This window comes from Embiotoca jacksoni, unplaced genomic scaffold (genome assembly GCF_022577435.1).
Source record: "Embiotoca jacksoni isolate LCO1_2020_lvr unplaced genomic scaffold, fEmbJac1.0.p SCAF_18, whole genome shotgun sequence".
NCBI classification, from domain to species: domain Eukaryota; kingdom Metazoa; phylum Chordata; class Actinopteri; family Embiotocidae; genus Embiotoca; species Embiotoca jacksoni.
Genome location: NW_027185318.1, coordinates 917,501 through 937,500, shown reverse-complemented (window position 1 = coordinate 937,500; position 20,000 = coordinate 917,501). Strand labels below are relative to the sequence as shown.

Below are 20,000 nucleotides of genomic sequence, written 5' to 3'. Positions count from 1 at the left end.
TGATAATATGGATGCTGGTAAAACATCGGAAAGAATGAGCGCAGTCTTCCAGCTTGTTAAAATACTTGTTGGCTTAGAAAGAAAAGCCTGTGGCACTCTATGATAGCATCATTAGCAGAAGCAGCAGGCCTGTCTGGGACCAAACATGAAGACTTAAGACACAAACACACATCATCATCCTCATTTCAGAAAAGCTGCCCACTGACTAATGGCCTTCTTCTTCAACATTTAAGGGCCAATTAAGTGTGCAAGACAATGAAAAACAATGGACTGAAATGTGTTCATTAAGGTTTCCACTTATTACATCAAAATGGCATCAGCTGCAAATGAACATATGAATCACAGTGAAAGGAAAATAACCCAGAAAGAAATGATACATGAGGCTAATAATACAACATAAGTCTGCTCCTTGAACTGTTACGATCATCCTAACTGTCAGGAAAACCCAGTTCCTGGCGTTTCTCTGGATTGTTATTATTAGCTTAAGGCTGAGCGTGCCAGTACGGACCTATGCACTGTAAAATATCATTATTAGCTTGAAAAAAGGCAACCGCAAGTTTCCAGTGGAGCCGATTTCTCCACGCGAGCAGACCACAGGCCTCGCCACTGGAGACAAAACCACTCGCTCGCACACACACAAAATTACTACCAAGAAGCAAGACGAGCGTCTGAAGAGACAAGAACGGTTTTCAAAATAACTCGGTTATTAAAGTCATTCTTTTACAGTCAGAGTCTCTGCCAGGCAGAAACAGACACTTGGACTGAGGAAATTGGCAATCACCAATGAAACCCGCCACACCGTACAAAAACACCTGAGGCGAAGGGAGTGAAATTACAGTTTCCAGTAGTTGTTTGTATTGACGGACGAGATGAATCGCAATAACTCAGATGCCAAAGAGTTTCCGCTGCATGTCAGCGGGTTGAGTGACACAACGTCAGCCAACTATTAGTCAGCAGTCAGGGCGTGCTCCTCGGATCACTAACCTCATGAGACTGTGAATAAATGATTTCACCCTCTAAAGGGGAAATGATTTATAATGAATGACTTCGCCCCTGTGCGCATTCACTTTACAGCAAATCCCGTCACACGCCAGGCGTGTATCAGTGGGAATATAAAAGGGTTGTTTGTGGATGTAGAAACATGCAACATCTCTGAGAGGTGAGAAATCCTGCCGTGAAAGCAGGTGGAGATAAAAACTCAGCTACTCCGTCAACGTGGACGATGACGGCTCAGAGAGATTCATGCAGAGGAACACTTCAGCTAACAAGAATGCAAGCAGAAGAGCTGCTGTACAACACTGACCACACACACACACACACACACACACACACACACACACACACACACACACACACACACACACACACACACACACACACACACACACACGTAGCTACATCCCTTGTAGTTATGAGTCAGTTGTTCCTCTTTAACCACAGACAGTCGAAGCTCACACGTCCTCCACATCCACTGAGATCCATCTGGAAAAGCCAACAATAGTCTTGTTGAGTTCGTCCAACCAGCCGGGACGTTCGACTGCTGGCATGAGATGACGCGTTCATCTGCTGTTGAAGATGTTAAGTCACCTGATGGCCAAATGGTTCAGGTGCATACCAGCATTAATCTTCTTATCGAACATTATGGAAAAATGGAAAGGAGCTGTTTTCCCAAAATGGGTGAAGCATCCCTTCACGCTGCCTCTGAGCTGTTCAGCCCGACTACGTCTGGTTACGTTATAGATTAACGCGTAGCGCCACCAGGACCGGATCAGTGGGTCTAGAAACCAAGCGCTCCCTTTCTTGGCTCCAGCACCTTTCATAACGTTAGAATTGAGCTGCAGACAAATCAGGAGACTGCTTCTCCAATGACACTTGAAGGTCACACACCAATAATAGCCGACTCGCACGTGTCGGCTCTGACCCGGTTGTTGTTTACATCTCCTGCCATCAGATTCAGTGTCACTGCATTGAGCTTCTGTGAGTACCAAGATTTAGTAACTCACTTCAACTACACTGCTAAAACTTTAAAAAGTGGCCTTTATATATATATATATATATATATATATATATATATATATATATAGCGAACCTGCTGTGACACTGTTTGGGGAGGAAATGTATTAATACTGCACAACTGTCCCAAGTTGCTACAAGCTGTGCAACGACCTGCACTCTGCAAACTCTGCTTGACTTGGCAGAAACTCCTGAAGGAACCAGCTGCCAACCTTGACTTTGCATAAATGTTGTGTCTTTGTGTGTGTTTGTTGTCGGTGAGCTTATTACATCGACATTATTCATTTTAGTTTTTCTGGCAGTACAAATAAACCATAAAGAATCCTGAAGCACCTGAAGGTGCACAGTCTGTACGGTGCTGTCCGGCTACACGAGTCCAGATGGTCCTTCACACCTGCAGCCATTACCTGTGAAAACCAGCCCAGCAGTGTCCCGTGCAGCCACCAGGGGGCTCTTACGTAATAGCCAAGCACAGATCATGTCTTGGCAGAAGAATGCAGAGGGGAGTTGGACATTTCTGAGCGATGAGGGAAACCCAAGTCAAGAGGCGAGTCGATCTTTGGTCATCCAGAGGGTCCCGTAAAAAGAAGCAAGCCGGCACACAGGCTGTCCGACGGCTGATGACATACTGATGCTGATACTTCCATTACATTGAGCATGTGATGCATATTTTACACCATTTTTCCACAGTTTCACAGAGGCTGCAAAAACCGATCGAACTGAAGAAAATGTCCTTAAAACGACTTCTTCTTTGTTCTTATCTTGACGTGTTGCATCGAGGCCGTCACTCACTTCTCCTTCTAACAGCTGAGGCCTGTCAGCCCAATAAGCCTTGACGATGATATCGACCCCGGAAACAGGTTATTTAGATACGTTTACCTCTTTGGAAAAAAGGATTTTGAAGGAATCTTTAATTAAACATGTTCACTGAGTGGATGCCAGGACTGCCGGTGACCTAAAGCAATCAGGACCCCGTCTCTGTTTACGCTGGCCGGACGCCAAACGACTGAACCAACATGACAAAGCCTGGAGGACTGAGAAGTGGAGAAAAGAGCTTATCTCGCCCAGAGATCAAACCACCGACTGTAAAAGCTCGGAGGGGGCTGGACAGGGAGGAGTGCTAATGAGCCTGAAAATGTTCCTCAACATAACACGAATACGATGGCTGCCAAAGACCCTCCGAACCACTTCACGTCTGTCACAAAGCCAAGGAAAGTGTGCAGATGAGGGCGTTCCAAGAGGCTCAGTGGAGCTTCTGAGCACCAGAAAGAAAGGAAACAACATCAATATCCTGGAAGACTGCAGAGTTATAGCCATTTTGCTCTGCGATGACTGATGTGTCGCTGCTGAAGGTGAGGCGGTGATGAATTGACTGCTGGATCCACTTGGACTGATGTCAGGTCGGTGATGGATTTATATACATCTAAACAGTCTTTTCCGTGTCCTCTTAATAACGTTGTAGTATAAAGATTTATGATTTCCCATCTTTTGAAAGGATCTCATTGCAGCAGGAGCCTGATTGGACCACGGTGATGAAGATATCTGTTGCCTAAATTAACTCCGAAAAGCTAATCAATCGTTCACAGACTGAGATCGGAGACGGTACAAAGATCAGATAGATGAGCGCAACTTTCATTATCTAACTATGACTCTAAATAGCTTTGCAAAATCAACCCAACCACAAAGCTTCTGGTGCTGTACATTAAAAAAAAAAGAAAGGGGGAGAGGAGAAGGGGGGGGGGGCTTTAATCAAAAACAGGTGGGATGTGTTGGAGTAAATGTGTACCAACAATCTTCCCCATCCATCACGGGGGGGACAAAGCAGGACAACTGAACAACACAGAACCGAGCAATTTGTCCCGTCGCAGCTGTGTTTGCCTTTCCAACAGGGCGCGGCCAGTAAGAGGACCTTATGGCTACTGGGCCGAGGTGGGGCGGATCAATCACAACTTCTATTGTTATCAGGATTGACCAGTATAAGCAGGCTTAGCGCCAATGAGTGGGGGTGCATGCACGGGGCTTCAAACAGGCCTGTTATTCACCAGCACCTGTATCAGAAATACAAATATCATCTAAATTCAGACTTTATTTCAGCAGACACATGATGCAACTTCACCGTTTCCAGCTTAAATTCCTAATCAAAGGCTCAACCAGGAGTTTTCACACCACACCGATGTTCTGAGAGAATATGCTTTAAGCATAAAAGATCACACAAACTCCAACTGGCTTCTGTGTGGCAGCCACATTGTTGAGATTTCAAGTCCCATTCATGGATCAATACGCCTGCGAACAGCTCCCGCCGCCAACTGTTTCCTATTTTATTGTTCATACATTTAGATAATCAAACCATTTCTTGTATATCCACAGCCTGTAAATCACTTGGTCGGGTTTGGAGGTGCTGAGACGGCACCTTTACCAGACTGAAATATCGTATGCTGTCTGGTGGGCTGACAGAAATTACATGCACTGCTACTCAACTGCTGCCATCGGGGCTTTTTCCTTTGTACACCAATCGCCACTTGATTTATACGACCATCAATAAAAGAGTGGTAGCTGCGTGTCTTGCAATTATTTCTTTGGGGTAAAAGAAAGTCTGGATCACAAATGAAGTCGTCTGGCACTGAAAGAGCTGCCTCACCCTCTCCTCCACCTCCACCCCGATCGTCTGCTTGGTAACTCTTAATCTGATACCTCCTCGGACATATTGTTTAAGTGTGCGCCTCCATTTAATCTTCCTTTTCCTTGCAAACCTTCCAGGCCAGTCTTTGGCAGGTGACCCAGACGGAGTGCAGTTCAGCTCAGACCTGCGCATTAATCTCCTCAAAGGGAGTTGTCGCTGTGGAGAGCAGCGTGAGGAGCTGGATGAGACCACGTTGCTCTGCTGAGCTGGACAGGAGGTTCCTGTGTGCAGCCGAGCAGGAGATCTGAGCTGGAGCAGATACAGACTACAGCTGACTGAACAAATCCCTCAAAGTGGATGGACGTGTGTGTGTGTGTGTGTGTGTGTGTGTGTGTGTGTGTGTGTGTGTGTGTGTGTGTGTGTGTGTGTGTGTGTGTGTGTGTGTGTGTGTGTGTGTGTGTGTGTGTGTGTGTGTGTGTTTCCACCAGTCAAGTAGCCACAGCAAAACAAGTTAAATTCAGAATCACTGAATTATGCAGCAACGGAGGTACAAAGCGTCTTTTTTTGGTGGCTTGTATTTTAGTCGGAGGGTTCAGTTATTATTTTGGTCTTAACTGCCACTAGAGGACAGGAGGGGTAATGTCAGCGTTGTGTTGGTGATAGCCGTGTGCACCCGGCTCGGGTCAGAGCCAGCCGTGTGTCCTTGTGGTCAGCATCTCGGCGAGCTCGGTAGCAACTGAGAGGTCCCGGCCAAGATGCTGTCAACACCGGCTTTTAGTTCACCTGCTTTTTATAGCAGCCACTCCAGACGCTGCTGCTCATACACTACCAGCAAACACTTTGAAAGCCAAATATAATTTCAACCACAGCAGTAAGAAATAGAAACACACAGGCCGCCATTACGCTGGTCTGACTGGACTGTCTGCAAACAGAAGCCTTGAAATGACATTTCACTGGAATGGAGAGAATAAATATGTAGAGAAATGGACAAAAACAGAAAGTGATTTGAAATCCTTTTGCCTCCATCGTGGCGTTTCCCCCTGAAGGGCCTCGCTACCTACAGACAGTAAATAGGCCTTCATCCCTGTGTGACAATAAGCACAGATGTTACCCATGCCTGATAAGTCACGCACACGGCACCTTATATGGAGAAAAATGTGCCGGGGAGAAGACATGAAACATCGGCGTTTCTCGGCCAGTGTGCTCGCACTCGAGAATTAACGATGACGGGCGCTCACACGGTCTGCAGACGAGAACTGATCCAAGTTTCTAGCCTGAAGAAGATCGCTGCTCACACAGAGCCTCAAAGCACCAGACAAGAGCAGTCACCAGTTCGGCTGTTGTTCTTCAAACTTAGTGTATCAAGTGACTTCCAAACAAATTGCTTCATGAGGAAAGTTCCAGCGGTAATTATGTCACCTCTTCGTGACGTTACCGAACCCTTCGACTTAGATTAGACGAGCGATGAGCTGCAGACGCCTCCGAAGCAACGCCGTCCCGACCAGAGAGAGCAGAGCGCTGCTTCTCCCTTTTGTCACCGGTAAACAACTTTGACATCCGACTGCCCCGCCATCCAAAGAGCATAACTCGCTACTTACGTCACAAAAGGAAAGAGTGAACAAGCAAAGCGATCACATGCTTTCCACTAAAAGCAAATTACAGGCAACACTCAATCAGGATGACTCCAATTCAAGACCCCTTTCTAACCCAAGGAAAAACAGAATAGTAAAAACATAATGTTCCTTGTGGTTGGAGATTTCTTTGCCGCAAAAATGTGAACCACAAAGGCCAAAATATGCATGTTGTGCTTCTGACCCGGAGCTTTTGATTCTGAGCTCCAATAAAAACAAATAAAAAAACAGGCTCCACACATGAAAACAATGGCAATTATGTAAGTAAATAACTATTTCTGTATCGTCCATTAAACAGGCGGGGGGCTGAAACGCCTGATGGAATATAAACCAATCACACAGCATGATCCCCCTCCAGAAAAATATACAGGCTTTCTTTTCTCCTGCGCTCATGTTGGGTTGAGGCTAATTCCTGCATGAAAACAATCAGAGTAAATGATTTACATTTAGACTGCATGCACGTATCTAATCCATCGTTCAATAAGCATTAGTTATCGGTTATCAGCACCGTAATCACTTCTCAAGATTAGACTTCTCCACTAGGATATGGCTCCATCAGACCGATCAATGGACCCAGAAGTCAAACATTAGCCTGTTTCTATTATTACAACCCTCCTCAGTGGTGTACAAAGGTAGGTAGGTAGGTAGGTATATACTTTATTAATCCCCGAGGGGAAATTTTTTCGCCACAGCAGCATACATACAGAAGCAATAATAGAAACAATAGAATAAAATAATAGAATAGAATAATAGAATAGAAAAGCAATAAATAAAGGCAGCGGGATGGTCAAACTGACACCTCCCCGGGTGGGTTTCCATGGCAGAGGGACGACCGTGCCAAAAGGCATGGCGGGGCCTTCCTCCGGATCCATAGCTCTGTTTGTTCGGGGCTGGCCCTTCACTCCAGGGGGCCGGGGCCCTTTTGTTGCACCTGTATGTGCCTGGTGAGTCCTTCCACCCCAGCACACGGCCTCACAACAATACAAGTGGAGGAAAGATCTCATCCAAACACAACATCAGAATGTAGCGCAGCATTTAGGGGAATGACCAATTCTCCCAATCACTCTGAAGAAAGAAACAATAAGCCGCCTGCTGATGTGGGAAACACCTCCAACATCTCCGACACCTCCAACATCTCCAACATCTCCAACACCTCCAACATCTCCACCATCTCTTACAACATCTCCAACATCTTTTCAAGCACCCACATTCATCTACTGTCAGCGGACTAACAACCACAATACACTAGGAAGGAGTTGTAGTTTCAAAACAGAAATAGAGATGTACTTAATTGATCACAACCAATTATGTTTTCACACAGCACAGCATCAAAACTGTTTCTTATCATGAACATATATTTAATTAATAGATTAGAAATATAAGGGCAGTGATCATTCTCTGGATAATTTTCATACAGTAGAGTACAATATACTCTGACTATAACACCGCTGTCACCATAAACCATGAAATAACTGAATGTTCAGGGTTTCAGTCACAGCTGCTACGGTGAGCTTTCATTCCCACAACAGTCAATTACAGGTCAGGGCTGAAATTATGATTGGAAAAAAAAAAAAAACACCCACAACTTTTCTTTAACAGAAACAAACTCCGTGAATATCCTGAATTAAAGATGAACCAAGTCCTTTAAAAAGCAGCGGGACTGTGAAATAAGTTCGCTCGCAACTTACCGGCCGTTTCCTCTCATGAATCGGACTTCTCGCCGCATTCACATGTTTCCCATGTTTCCTCCACAACCTCTAAGTACGACGCAGATGCATTAAGAAAAGATAGAAATCGGCTTTTCTTTGTGGTGATTCCCACGATTTCTCTCCGTTTGCAGACCAAACGATCCCGGGACGGAGCGCCAGGAGACTGCGGCTCCTCCCAGACAATGTGGGGTTAAACTCCTCCTTCCCTCAGAGGGAGGGAGGGGGAGGGGGGGGGTGCTGCCACACAACATGGAGTACCGGGAGATTAGTGGAAAGTATAGGTAAAACATGAATCGGGGCTTCAAAACGCTGGTTCGTGGACCTTCAGGGGTCCCTCAGGGTAATATCAGGGTCCTCAGTGAAATCCATGTTACTAAAATTAAATAAACTTATAAATCAAAATATTTACCAGCTGTATGTTACCTTGTACTGCTCTGGAAACAGATTTACAAAATGTGCAAAACATATATCTCTGCTCTGGTTTGAGACTCATTAATCATTTTCAGCAGGAAGCCGGCTTTATAAATTGGAGGCGTGGCTTTGAGAGAGGTGAACATTTAGAAGCAAAGGGCGGTCTAATGAAAAGACACATTGCATCATGGAAACTGTAGGATTAAGTGTTTTGGGGCTTAACCGATACTTAAGACGTTGATTTTGCCCTTTCTTTAATCTGTTGCGTGAGTCCTCAGACTTTGTGGATTTATATCTTAAATCACTGAAACAAATAATGGTCCAGAAACAGAGGAGGACAGTAGAGAAGCACACAGCTGTGTTTGTACTGGACTGCATTCTGTTGCTTGGACTTGTTCACACGTCTGTCAGCGCATACAATCCACATAAAGACTTTCAGGCAAGAGAAGATGATGTAATTTATGTCACAAGGACCCGATCAAACCTTCCAGCCACAGAGATGAAAACTATAAATAAAGCTTGAGGTGATGTTTTATATGGTTTTTCATCACTGCATTGAATAATGTTTGATAATTATAGAGTTAACCTCAAAATATTTCTTCCTGTGGTTCTTCATATTTTACTATCTTTAACTCCTAAACCGCTGAGCGTATTTAATTCAGATGAATTCTGCTTCTTGGGACAAACTGCAGTTGAATATGGTGTTATATGGCAGCCGTTCAAAGTTCCTGCCCTTCCCAGTAAAAGAAGACGGTGTGCATGTTTTGCACAACACTAATAACCCTGTCTGTCATCTGGACTATTGAACTGATAAACAGCGTGATAGGAAACAGGTTTGATAGCACGCCGGTGATGATAATTCTCATTGTAATCGTTGAACTGAGCGCTCTTTTCCGCCTTTTCATTTCTCTCTCAATCATTCCTCGTCCGAATGCCTCTGCTCCCAGATATCAGGCGTGATGACCATGCGATGCCTGTAAGTCTTGTGTTTGTCATGTTTCTCTCCAGCCAGGCGTGTCAGCCCAGCCCGACCCGACCGATCTGCATATCAGCCTCTTTGCAGCTGCTCCAGCAGCGGCCAGGATGACGATGCCTATCTGCCTTCTGACTATTGTAGCAGCAGATACAGTAAAACTCTGCTCCTTTAATCACAGACTGATCAGGATCCCTTTGCACAACAAGCAGCCTTTCATCCTCCTTGGTTGGAGATAGCCACGGGGAATTTAGCTCCAGTTAGTCGAGCTTATTGTGTGCAAATCAGCATATCTTCTTCTACATCTTCAGCAGCGTCAAATGATTATGGAGACGAATTAAGTCGAGAGAGAATGTGAATCGTTTCAAATGGAGATGTCATGAAGCCGAAACTGCTGACATTTGGACTGATTCTGATCTTTTTGTTGGCAATGAAAAGCACTATGATTACAGGGAAAGTGTCATCAGTGTTCAGAGTGACGTGCTCATATCCCCACCCAGCACACGACGCTGCTCAGAGCAGGATGGTGGATCTACTCCGGCCACACAGATTCTCACCGCCTCATCTGGCTGCTTCCAGGAGCTCCGCTCACTCCGCATTTCATTAAACATAATTGGCTCCGACGGACATCCTGCCACTCATCAGCCCTCTCGGTCTGTCTGTCTGTCTGTCTGTCTGTCTGTCCGTCTGTCTGTCTGCTGGTCCTGACTGCTCCCCTGAACTCAGAGGAACCCAGAGCACACCGAGAAAATGAAATATTGGGATTGTCAGTTTATTGCTTTAAAACACATGAGGGAGCAGAAAAACAGTCGGCTCAGCCAGAATTATTTTTTTTTTCTGCTGAGGCAAAAAAAAAAAAAAATACAACCCAGACGGGCTTCCATGATGCACACACTTATCAACACCTCCAGTCCAGCGAGCCTGACTGTCCCCACTTTGTTCTGCCATGATGGCCACTTTAATGGGGTCGACACAGTAGATGAATGCATGAGAGTGTGATACTACTAAGTGATTTTCTCACCCTTCTCACTGCTGCCTATTGTAGGATGTGATCCAGCCATTATTACCACTGCATGAGGTGCTGAGCTGAGAGCATGTTCAGGGTCCACACGTAATTACTCCTCTGGTCTGTAATGTTGTCCTTAATGGTTCGCTGTTTCTGGAGGAAAAGTGTCTCGTACAGTAGATTGGGCTCATGAGGAGGGTGCTGTGGGGAAGATGGTCTCTGGGCGAAACCATCCAGACAAAGAAAGCGCTATAATCAGACCCACCCACACTATGAAACAACTCCTCATCTTGTTTCTAAATATGACCGTCGGAAATGAAAGCAGCCACGACCACGTAGAGACCTCTGCAGCAGCTCTCAGTAGACAAAGGAAATACTTCCGCAGAGAAAGCGTCAGAAGGGCATGTGTTAAGATAAGGTTTGGAAAAGCTTGGCCATTTTGGAAAGGCTTTTAATTGAACCCGACAGGCCTGATCCAAGTGATAGCTCACAGACTCCTGAGGGCCCAACTAATGAGAAATCAATGACGACAATGAGCGAACTGTGTCGCAGCAGGCGACCTCTCACGCCAGTGTTATTTGGGTCTTTAAAGGCCAGATCAAGCACTTAAAGCCCTGATTTACATGTGATTCCATTAGTGTTGGATAAAACCCTCCGTCCCTTTGTTATAATCCTAAAAGGCTTTTTGAACCATAAACCTGTTCAAATTACTCAGCAGAAAAGTCTCTTACAGTTTCATCTTGTTGCAGAAATAAATACTCCGAGTTGAGAATGATGGCTGATGGAGCAGGTGGAGGCCTGACGGAGCGTTCGCTGCCTGTTATCAGAAGATATATAAACCTGTATGGATGCACTGGTGTGGGAAACCACATGTGATGGATCTGTCCCACACACATCGCATCATCCGTCTGCACGTCTGCCTCTGAGAGGAGAGGGAGGGGAGGGGAGAGAGGGAGGGAGGGAGGGAGGAAGGGAGGGAAGGAGGAAGGGAGGCAGCTAGCTGGATGTGGCTGAGCTGTTGATTACTTAAGTTCTAGGTGAAGAATCTGTCACAAAGGTGCAACAGAGTGACGAGCTAATTAATCTTTTGTGTCGCAGCATGTGGAGAAAAGACTGAGATGACAGGAGGAGACCGGGAGACAAAGCTCGAGCTGAGTCAGCTTAAAAAAAGAACTGGAAGCCCGCATGGTTACAAAAGGTTTTAAAGGGTTTGTTGTTAAGCCAATAAAATACTTACTGTATATAATGCATATCAGATTACAGAGAATGGTTTTGTAGAACTGGCCTCGTGGAAAAGCACCTGTCTTTCTCTTTCTTTGGTTGACTGTCAGCTTCCATCTAATTGCGCTCATTACTTCTGTAAAACGAATCATTTCAAGGTAAGAGCACTGAGGTTGTTAAAGGATATCCACACTTCTCTGACCAATGGAGGAGGGATGATTAAAACAGCATTAAGGTCTCAGTCAGTCGCCGTGGTAATCCCAAAGTTAAGAGCAGCAGATTGTAGATTGTGCAGAACCACAAAGACAAAATTCAAAAAGAAGCTCATAAAAGCAAGAAACAAAACGAGAGAGCGACAAAATGGTTCCTAAATGTTTCAGAATCAGGAGATAGAAAATAATTCAAACAACAAAACACTTTGTGAAGCTGCAGGTTGTAGAACTGTAGCTGTAAGGGATTTGATAAAACCAGAGACCGAAGCAGATGCTACATTGGGTTGTACCATAAAGTGGATATATGTTAACTGATGTGGCATTTAAACTGTCTCACAGAAGAATGACCTGATTCTTTCCCACACTAGTATAAGGACGTCCTCTTCACCACAATACATGCAGTCATCCACCCCCCCCCCACCCCCCACCACACACACACACACACACACACACACACACTTCCTGCTGGGTTACTGCTGCTGTATATAATGTATGAATGTATAACATCTTCTTTATCCCTTTCTGCTTTATATTTACTGAATTTCTACCTTTTCACCATTTCCTCTCCTGCATTACCTCAAAACCCTTCAGCCGCCTGGATTTTCTGTCTGGCTATTCCAGTGACTCTGCAAGAAAATTGCTCGTCCTAAAATAACATGTTTGTCTTCCCAACCGTGTCAGTCTGGTGCAGAGTGGCGCCGCACCACGTCCAAACATGGACACAGGAAATATGAGCGATATCGGACTGATGGTGGACAGTTCGCTGAGCAGGCAGTGTGACATCAGACCTCCGTCTAAAAATGCACCCCAAGAAAACACGGGTCCATTTGAGATTTTTTTTTTGAACTGAAGGTAGGGCAGATTTGACAATGACAAAGTTGAGAGAATGTCAGTAGCTAAATACATCCGGCATGAGAGCGGAAAGATTATAAATGATTGAGGGACTGTGGGGAGATTACTTTATGAAAGAAAGATCAGGACCGGACAAGTCTTGTCTTTTATGGTCTCAATGAAAGAGAATAAGGAAGCAGTGTGCAGCTCTGGGCTGGCGTGACAGTTTAAGCTGCTTCAAATCTCTTCACTCCTGGTCGAGTGGCTGCAGCCGTGGCGTCCTGAACACAGCGGGACATCGATGGACTTATTATCGGCCTAAATGGAGACAAATGAGAATAACACATTTCGAAGCAACAAACATACCTTCTGAATGAAAAGCTCTATTCAGTGAGAGTAAACGGTGAAGGCTGATTCCAATGAACCAAATGTAATCATTCACTCTGAAGTCTAATGGGATTTGTGTCGGGAGGTGCTGAGACTAAATTCTGCTCATCCGGACTCAATAAGAGCAACAGACAAACAATTCGGACACAAACAACCCGGGAATGAATCTTTACTGCAACGATATTCAACCACAAAGTTCACCGTTTGGCTGATTAATAAAGTTATGAGTGATATTACTGCCTTTCAAGGATCCTTCTAATGTCTCCACCAGGCCTGTTATCAGGTAACGTTCCCACAGCCGTTACCTCCCCGCTGCCCGCTGAGGAACACTTTCACACCCATGTGAAGGAGCTGTTAAACTACCACGTAAAAAATCTGCTCATTTCACTTTCTTAATTAGAAACACACGCTGCTCTGGGTCGTTCCCGCAAAATCATCACCAGCACGATGCCGGGAAACAGGAAGCTCCGTCCGTCCGCCGGATCAGATTTTAAACAAAGCAGGAAACCAATGACCGGGAGCTGTTAGTGGAAAGCTGATACTTCCCTCCTCAAACCATCCACGCCGCTTTGTTTACAGGTCTTGTGCAGACATGCGTGGCAGCGATGGATCAGCCTTTGTGCTTGTAAGCGAACATATCCAAGTACGTCTGTGTTTTAGGCTCACGAGCATTTATGGCTCCTGAAGAGAAATCTGGTAACTTCACTGGGAATATATTTCACTGCTAAAGAGGGTTCAGTTGGTTACAAGTGAATCACTCCTTAACTAATGGACCACTGCTAAACCCTTCCCCCACACAATGATATAAATATATATTTATATATATATATATATCCCAGCAATGTCGGCTCAGCAGGCCTCAAGCTGCGGATTTTCCAGCTATTCAAGAGTTTGGACATTTGTGTTTTTGTTAAAGGTGAAAGGAACAAAGGAATTAGAAGGATCCGGAGCTGAAGGACGTCTTGCTTATCGGCAGCTTTAAAAAATGTTTTTGTGTTCTTTTGTTTAAAACAAGTCAGCTAGAAAAACGTAAAAAGTCTCCATATTGTTTTCATCCAATTCATGGAGTTAATGTTAGTTGAATTAGTCAGTTGCTGCCGCGTTAGTTAATTTCAGTGACAGCGGTCGACTTGTAAGAAAATGTGTGTTCAGGCTGGAAGAACAATGCAAACAGGAAATCAAGATTTGGACTGTTACATGTTCTTTTAAGACTCATGTTCATTTCTTCAGGTCCTTTTCCAGACGTGTGCAGTCGGACTATCGGAGAGCAACACGAGCAGAAAAGCTGTCAACATGTTTCAGCTGCTCTGTTCTGCTGTTTGTGTTCCTTCGTTTGTTTGTGCATTTACCTATTAGCCTATTTACCTAATAATAGCTAATAGATGGTGCATGAGACGTTTTTCATTTGGGCTGTGAAATCGGATTAGTTCTCCTGTGTGCAGTGGTGTGTGTGTGTGTGTGTGTGTGTGTGTGTGTGTGTGTGTGTGTGTGTGTGTGTGTGTGTGTGTGTGTGTGTGTGTGTGTGTGTGTGTGTGTGTGTGTGTCACTACTATGGCTTGCATGTAAAGACAATAAACAAAGTGCTAGAAATGCTGCACAGTACATGAAATCATTTTACATATTCTGCTTCCCAACAGCTTCATGTCCTCCTGTCTGCTGTTAAAAACCCTGAACTGTGTCTAACAGGATATTTGGGGCTTTCTATAAAAAGAGGAAAGCTCCGTGTCTGAGGGGGAACGCAGGACATCCCAGACAGGTTGTTTAGACCCGTTGATTTGGGAGGTCATGGGAACCATTAGACTTTATCTCGGTTTTTAGGAATTCCTGTTTTGTGCTGTTTTTTAGGTTTTAGATGTGTGTTTAGGGGCATTATCATCTTAGGAAATGTATACAGGACTAAGACTGGATTACCAACTGGTTTGTGCCTAATTAACAGAACATGTTTTGTCAGGAGATCGTCGTTGTTTATTATTGTATTGCATTTAATCAGGTTCTCACCCAGAGACCAGTGAACGCATCACAGAGCACAAAGTGCACAAGAGAGGGGAAGGAATGAGGATTTATAAGTATAAGTAATACAACTGCTCTTTTTCAGCCCTGAGTTGGATTAGTAGGTTAATCTGACAACAGTCACTATAAATCATAAACACTTTTTTTTAGGGTTGGAGCTGCATGTTTGGCCCAATTTTTCCACAAATCTTAAACTATTATGTTGCACACATTTCCAATTTTTCAACATCACTAGCTTTGTCCCTGTTAATGAAGTTGGCCTCGTGTCAGTGGACCTTTGTTGGCAGTGCAGCTGGCCTCAGTTTGACACCTAATTTACCAATCAACACTTGATTATACTGAGCTTTCACTGCCGGCTATCACCAAAGAGAGGAATCATTGCAACATTTTTTTTCTACCACTTTTAAAGCTTCACTGAAATGTTTTTTAAATCCAATGCAGACAAGTGTGGTAGTTTTACGGAACGGCAAATACCTTTTTTTTTTCTCTTTGAATAGAGATTAAACTGAACAGCAGATGAGTGTGGAGTTACTGAGCTCAAAGCTTGGTTACATCAGACATATCAGCCTGTTATAAAATTGTTAAAATGTATGAATCCACACCCAATGTAATAAAAGCCATGAAGCACTTATTAAAAAGTGATCATCAGATTTACACACACCACTAACTGGTGCGTTGGTTTCTTTGCTGTGTCGCTGACTTTGTCATTATGATGATAAAAGTTGTTTAATATGTGATGTTTCTGTTATTTTGTCCAGCCTGTGTTTTTCTATGGAGTCGCTCCTCCCTGCTCACTGCTGGTATGGATCCATGAAAACATGATGGTGACCAACTTCTAATGAAGCAGCCTTCGACTGAAGATCTCCCTCCTTGTCCCGCTCAGCGTCAAATTCAGTTTAGTTTAAATTAGTTTCAGGTTAAAATCATTTCACATCTAACGTCACCTCTCAGACTCAAACTGCATCCAGCAGCTTCACTCGGAGGTATTATTATTATTCTGTGGTTTGATGTCGGTGCACATTTTAATCTCGGGGAGTTTCTAAAAGCTGGTTGTTCTGTCTGTGTTGTAAATCGTGTGCTGAGACATCTGAGAAAAAGTAATGCTGTTCAGACTGATGATGTCTGACATTCAAACAATGGATAGCCTTTTTCTTTTTTATTACAACGCCTGCACATTCACAGATTTAATCAAATCTGATTAACCAGACCAAATCATGTATATGTATTCAGTCAGGCACGGTAAACAAATACAGAAAGAAATCCCAAATATAAAAAAACGAATTAAAATGATTTTCCAGCCGACTCTGAACAACTCAAACGGCTGCTTGTTTGATGCAGCCATCTTTAAAGTGCTCCGATGAAAATGAAATTAAAAACCCACCGTGACATCACCCACCCTGTTTGTGAACAGACGTTTTCAAACGCTGGATTTATCATTTTTGTTTTTTGTAACTATTTGTAGGAGCTGAGGAGGAGGCTGGATCTCTCTTCAAGGCCTAATATCTAATTAATTATGGAAATATCTTCTTATCAAAAGGATCATCAGAATACTGGTCAGAAGTAGGAGATTTAGCAAATGACTCCAAAATGATGGGTTGAAAAAAATGTCTGGATTTAGTTTTTCATGAGAAGGTGAAGCTTTTTCAATGGAAGAGAATTGGAGCCAGCCCCTGGTGGTCCTCACTGGTATTTCACTTTAAGTCACTTCCGTATTGGCTACACGTTTCAGACCCGTAGACGACGTCCATTGTTGTACACACACAGTATATTTGTGACAAACTAAGTACCTCCCTTAGTACACTAACAGGTAGTACTATTACGTACTCTTACGGTACTTATTTGTGAGTACTTGAGTGTGAAAAGTGTCCATCGTCTCTTTTTTACTCTTTCAGTGCACCATCCAGGTACTTGTCGTGCATATTTCCAAACTTGAGAGTGTGAACGCACTCATGCACTCCAACCAGTGAGTGTTAGTACGTAAGTATGAAATTTGGAACAAATTAATCGAGCAGACAAAGCGACCATCATGTTTCCTTTGCCCTGAGTTTCGCCTCTCAGGCTGCACAAAGACTACTGCCCTAAAATCTGATTTTTGGAGGTTGAACCTGCAGTCTGAAAAGTATCCTGCATATTTTTGGGGTAAAACATTTTAATGATATTTTTATTTACAGTAGATATTCTTGAATGAACTATCAATAAAGACAAGGCAGTAAAGGACCGTGTTAAAGGCCTCTTAGAGAGAAAAAAAAAGATCTTTCCCATGCTACTGCTTTAATAACAATAGAAAAAAATGTTAATAGCATTTATATTTTATATAGCTAGTATCTTAGCATGGGAAACAATATTTTAAATGTTTTAGTTGTTATATACACTATATATTGAGTCAATTTATTTATCTCCTCTACTTCTGAAGTCCTTGGAAAATAATATATTATAAGCACAGATCCATGAAGAATATGTGGTCACTAAATGGTGATTCCCCTCTACGAGGATGAATTTATTCATTTCATTCCTTTCATGTGAAGGGTAATTTAACACTCCAGCCTCTCTGACATGATGGGAATTTTTTTTTTAACTGTATTTTTAGTTATTTTATGATCCAGGCAGGAGATCCCACTGAGAGGCTCCGTTACCAGACAATCTGACCAGACTGTGACACTCCGCTGGGGAGGCAGGGAGAAAAAGATGGCTTGGCACATGAGATAGAGTAACATGAGACGCAAATGGCCGAAGGAGTACAAATGGATAAGGGGAGGAAGTGGAGCGAAAGAATATTAAATGTAAAGAATGAAAAGGGGAAAGTCCGACCGCAGAGAGAAGAGATGGGAGGCTGGAAGGAGTGCAGCATCAGCGCTCCTCTGCTCATCACTCATTTGTCATTTCATTTGCAGCTTCGGGGCAAAGCAAGTCTAGTTTCAGTCACATCAGGGAGCGCAAATGGTCCTTGAGAAGAAGGGAAGAACAAATATGAAAATGACTCAAATGTAGCGATGAATCTAAAATGGGCCGAGAGACACCGAAGGTGAGCTGAGGCACGAAAACAGCTTCTCTACGGCACAATCACACCATCTGCATAGGAAACACGTCTTTCTATCAAAAACAGTGGCATACAAAACTATAGAAGATGTGTGTCTCACGGAGGATCAACTATTCAGAAAGGCAAACAAAGGTTTTTGGAGTATTTGTAACGTGTGGATTCAGTGGGATTAAAGAGAACCACATATAATAATATCTGATTATGCAACAAAGCGATTTCATGAATTAAAAAGCTATTTTGGTGAATCCTCTCGTGAAACTGTTTTAAGTGAGAGAAGTTTATACAATGTAATATATAGATTTTACTGAAGACATCATGCAATGAAACTGATGAAGGACAATTTGTGTTGGAGGGAACTGTCCTGCAGTGTATACGGGACCGTACATCAGTCCTGAGTGTCCGGTGGGCCTCAGTAGTCCATCTGATAACAATAATAATAATTAAGGGATGATGATGTCGTGTTTACCAACCTGCTTATTTTACTACTACAAGACCAAGAACGAACAGGAAAAGGAGATACGTGATGAGAGGGACAGGAAGGAAGAGAGAGAGCATTTACTCTCACACACACACACACACACACACACACACACACACACACACACACACACACACACACACACACACACACACACACACACACACACACACTCTTGCTCACACATACTGGTGTGACATCTGCTGTTGATAGGAAGTGTCACATGTTCTCAGCGAGGTCCTCAGACCGTCCCTCAGACCGGCGGTCCAGAGAGACAGGAAATCTGTTCTTTTTCTATCTAACAGGCCAGTGGACACACACACACACACACACACACACACACACACACACACACTACAAACCTCTTTACTATTAGACAGCATGAAAACTGACATGGGAGAGTCATGCATGTGTGTGTGTGAAAGAGAAGAAGACTCAGTAGCAGTATGAGAGACAGTCCAAATGTGTGATTTAAAAGGGAAATAATTGTGCGTATTTGCTTGTGTCTACATGTATGGTTGTGTGTGTGTGTGTGTGTGTGTGTGTGTGTGTGTGTGTGTGTGTGTGTGTGTGTGTGTGTGTGTGTGTGTGTGTGACAGCCAGCAGCTCCCTAATGCCTGCTGGTCATTAATAAACATGATCATGAATGTTTAATCCCCATCAGTGGGGTGGCCGGGAACCCTCGTGGGCGATATTGACAAAGTCTCACACACCTGCTATCTCACACTCACACACACACACACACACACACACACACACACACACACACACACACACACTCTCACACACACACACACACACACTCACACACACACACACACACACACACACACACACACACACACACACACACACTCTCACACACACACACACACACACACACACACACACACACACACACACACACACACACACACACACACACACACACACACTGACAGATTGGACGCCCAGCAGGAGGGAGGACGGAGGGTTAACTCCTCTTGGAAAGGACATTGCTTCTATTTTTCTGTTCACACGTGAAGGAAGAATGTTTTACATGTTTTACAATCTTACCAATAAATCTTGATATAAAAGTATTTTTCTTTGTACATGTGAAGCTGTGCAGCTGTTATTCATCACAAATATGTCTGAAGCTGTCAGATTTACTGCGGCTGAAGAAACAAGGACATGTTGTGTAAATGGGCCTGAGGTGGGACACGTCACCTTGGACACAGTAAAGTTTCAGTATTCCAGGAATGATGGAAGACAGAATAAAATGGATTTCTGGACTCGAGTGGTTCAACGATTAAAGAAACATCGTGGAACCAGCTGATCTGCACTGGGAACATTAACATTATTTAACTGGGATTAAGATGGAGCAGATTTATTCTCTGTAGAATATCTGTGTTCTGAATTAGGTTGACAAAATATTCATTTATTTTGTATGAAAATCTGCTATTTGCCTCTGACATGGAGGCA

The 20,000-nt window shown here is 43.7% G+C and overlaps 1 protein-coding gene across 1 annotated transcript in view; it reads right to left on the bottom strand.

Annotated features, from left to right (window-relative positions):
- The window catches only part of LOC138199737 (rho guanine nucleotide exchange factor TIAM2-like), an 84,753-nt gene extending 76,660 nt beyond the window's left edge, over positions 1–8,093 (bottom strand). The window contains exon 1 of the mRNA XM_069151894.1: positions 7,953–8,093. The gene's annotated coding sequence lies outside the window, so the exon portion shown is untranslated. The remainder of the gene's footprint in view (positions 1–7,952) is intronic.
- Between the last annotated feature and the right edge of the window lie 11,907 nt (positions 8,094–20,000).